The 3655-nt window shown below is 54.2% G+C and overlaps 1 long non-coding RNA gene across 1 annotated transcript; it reads left to right on the top strand.

The window, feature by feature from the left end:
- The first annotated feature begins 689 nt into the window (after positions 1-689).
- LOC138925177 (uncharacterized) lies at positions 690-3401 on the top strand. Its single transcript, XR_011441042.1, has 2 exons — positions 690-1011; positions 1626-3401. It is a non-coding gene; the product is annotated as an uncharacterized lncRNA (long non-coding RNA).
- Positions 3402-3655: the final 254 nt, after the last annotated feature.

Below are 3655 nucleotides of genomic sequence, written 5' to 3'. Positions count from 1 at the left end.
ACAAACCCATGCAGGGCTAATCTCTCAGGTTATCTTGGCTGAGCCAAGGGATGTGAATGGCATTGCTCTGAATGGTGTGTACACATGGATGGCTGGGGTGAGGGAAGCACGGGGTAGGACGCTGCAAGTGTTGACGTGGACCAGCCAGAGGGCAGCATCTGTAGCCCTGCAAGGGCCAGAGTGACCGGGCTAACCCAGTCCTCACAAGATGCTCTCCCCTGCCCTCGGGGTCCTCGGTGGGGCTCTCCCCTGCTGTCTTCAGCAGGAAGGCTCTGGCCCAGGCATCCCCTGCCTCGAGGGGACACACTGTGCAGCAGGCAGGTGTCTTCCCCTGTCTGAATCACAAGATGAGTGGGATTGATGGATCTCTGGGATCCCAGAGTTTTCACTGGCTTTCCGGGGGTGCTGGAGGCTTCCTGGGGGTGGGGGTGGCAGAAGAGAGACCCAGCCACATCCCCAAACTGGAACATTGACCAAGCTTTCCCATCCTCTTGCCTCCAAGACACTCCAGGCCAGAGTGGCACAGGTCCTGGGGGGCTGGGAGGAGAAGGGCAGTCTCTGGCCAGCTCACCACACTTGGGTGCTTGCACAGGGCTCGAAGCACAGGGGGTGCTCAGGACACAGAACCTGTGTAGCTGAGGTTGGGGGGGCGATCAATAGACTTTTGATGTTATGTGATTCTCTCACGTATGCCTCAGTTTCTCCACCTGCCGAATGGAGCTGCCTGCCTGGCTCCCTATTCAGGTCGAATGGCACCGCTCGCTCTGCTCTATGTGCGTGTGTGTGTGTGTGTGTGTGTGCACGCGCATGTAGGAGAGTGGGGAAGGAAGGAGAGAAACCGAATCCCAGGTGAGCCCACCTGGCACCACCCATACCAGCCTTTGACAGGGCAAGATGGAGGAGAAAAAATCTGCTGCTGTCCGCCCACTTCCTGGTCCCCCCACCTCCATATGAAGGAAGGGTGACTGAAGGACTCTCCCTGGATGTTCCTGTCCATCACTTGGCGAGCAGGTCAGCGAGTCCAGCAATCCTGGGATGGGAGTGGGGTCCTCCTTTGATCATCTGTGCTCCTGGGGTGGGGTGGGCTGCAACATCCTCTCAGTGCTGGGGGTGACTACACTCCCATCCTGCTGTGTGACCTTGTGCAAGTCACTTGACTTCTCTGAACTGACTTCCTCTTCTAGCTATCACCAGTAGTAATGCTTACCTCATGGGGTTGTTGAGAGGATTAAATGATTTATCACCAGTACCTGGAGCCCTGTCGTTATTTCTGGGTTCCCAGCCTGGCCAGCGCCTGGCACTGTGGCTGACCCTCTTCACTCGCACTTGGAAATCTGCACCCTCAGATGGCCCCTGGGCCTCTGGGACTGTGCTCCCCAAGTTAGTAGCCACTAGCCACACGCAGCTCTTGAGATTTGAAATGGTGGCTTGTCCTAATCGAAAAGTGCTCTAAGTGTAAAATACACACCAGATTCCAAAGACTTAATATGAAAAAAGAATATAAAATAGAGCATTAATAATTTTTAATATTAATAACATGCTGAAATGATAATGTTTTTGATACATTCGGTTAAATAAAATGTATTATTAAAATTAATTTCACCTGTTTCTTTTGACTTTTGCAGTGTGGCTGCTGGAGAAATTCACTTGCACGTGTGACTCACGTGAGATTTTACTGGGTAGCTCTGCTCCAGAACTTGGAAAGGCCATCTCCAGGCCTCTTCCTGGTGGCTCCCAGGAAAAGCAGCCTTTGGAATTTCCACTGAATTCCACTCAACCTCAGCCACTGAAGAATGTCTGCCTCCCAGACGGCCCCTGGGTTCCAGCACTCACTCGGGGTGGCCTCGCTCCGTCTTCTTCCCAATTCCCCATGCGTCAGGCAGCCTCCCAGAATGCTTAGACCCAGCCAAGGGACCTGTGCCTCCAGGACGAGCTTGACCAACAAGGCCGGCAGCCCCCTGCTCCAAACGCCAGCTTCCCAGCTGGCTAGAACCTCAAAGCCTTGTGGGAACTTCCCCGGCGTCACTTTCTCCCTCCCCGCAGACCCCAGGGATGTGGCTTCCTTGCCCCAGGACCTGAGTCAGCTCCAAGGAATCCCCTCTCCTCTCGAGGGGGTTCCGAGGGTGAGAGGCAGGGCTGTGTGGTGCTCAAGAGCATGGCTTAGGAGCCAGAGAGATCCGATGGGAACCCATGCTCTGCCGCGCACCAGCTGGGTGGCTGGGGCACATCCCCCCTTCTCTCCACCTCGGTGTTCCCATTTACGACATGGGCGTAATCGTTGTACCTGCCTCATGGAGTCACTGGGGATTAAATGACATCTTCAACGCACGGCCCCCAGCACAGCGCCTGGTTTAGAGTCAGTGGTAGTTGTTAAAGGACAGGAAAGAGTTAGGGATGTGGCTTTTGGCCACAGCCTCACTCAGTCAGCCACGGAGAGGAGGCAGGTGCCAAGGGGGCAGGGCAGGGGGTGGGAAGGAGGCGGTGGGACTGTAGTTCCCTTTGGACCTTGGGGTATGTGTAGCCCGACATCCAGCCCGATTGCCCATTTTCTGATGATCAAATGGAGGCTCGTAGAGGTGAAGTGACTTGTGCAAGGCTGGCGCTGTGGTTGTCGTTGTGGCTGCCTGTCTCTGAAGCCCGTGCTCTCTGTGACACTGCATCACGGAGTCTGAGAACTGTCTACGGAGGAAAAGGACTCGAGAGAGTTTGAGAAGAAACTTGCGGTAATATGGCCCCTTTCCCACTGGTAATGTTGAGTCTTTGGAAGAAAGTGTCCACAATTCCTGTCCCAAACTGGGTTCCCCCAAAGCAGACCCTGAGCCAAGGGCTCGGGCAAGCCCAAGAAAGTGTGTGTGATGAGCAGGTCACCACCGTGGGCGCCTGGGCTCCATCCCGCCGGGCACCCTTGGAGCTGCTGTAGAGAACACACACCAGCGTTTTCAAATGAGGGAGCTAAAGGCTGGGGCGTTTGTCCAGCTTCCAGCCTCATGACTGAGGGCTGCCCCTGGGGGTATGGAATCTCAGGCACTTCCCTGCACAGGTTGAACAAGGTCCTTTGGCACCAGAGGAAGCCTTCCAGTAGAGAGAGAGGAGGAGAGAAACAGGCGGAAGCTGGGCTGGTGCTGGTGGTGGGTCTTGGGGGCCGGCCTCAGCCCCACACTTGGAGATTCCTCTCAAGAAAAACTTTCAAACTATGCAACAATGTTCATGACAGTTAAAAAATATATATATATGAAATACTTAGAAGTAATCTAAATATCCAACAAGAGGGGATTGGCTTAATAAATTATGGTTCATTGGCAAGGTAGAGTATTCTGCAACCAAAAATGAAGACTCTGTTGCAACATGGAAAAGTGTTTGGGAAGGAATGTTAAATAAAAAAATGGCACGTGTTCATGGTCTCCACCAGGGGTGGTGCTTCAGTCAGGGCCCCAGCAGAGAAGCAGAAGCAGTGAGAGATGTACGTTATGAAGTTTATTGCTGGGAACTGCCTTATAGAGTGTGGGCGCTGGCTAGGCGAGTCCGAAGGACTCAGTTTGGGACCAGAGCCTGGCCTTTCCTGAGGCCACAGAGCCTGCCGCCCAGCTACATCAAGTGGGCACCCTTCTGCCCTGAGGCTTGAGCCTTTCAGAGCCCTGTCCATATCCCTCTTCTC

This window comes from Equus caballus, chromosome 7, assembly GCF_041296265.1.
Source record: "Equus caballus isolate H_3958 breed thoroughbred chromosome 7, TB-T2T, whole genome shotgun sequence".
Taxonomy (NCBI): domain Eukaryota; kingdom Metazoa; phylum Chordata; class Mammalia; order Perissodactyla; family Equidae; genus Equus; species Equus caballus.
Note: the sequence above shows the minus strand (reverse complement) of the source record. Positions and strands in the feature narration are given on the sequence as shown.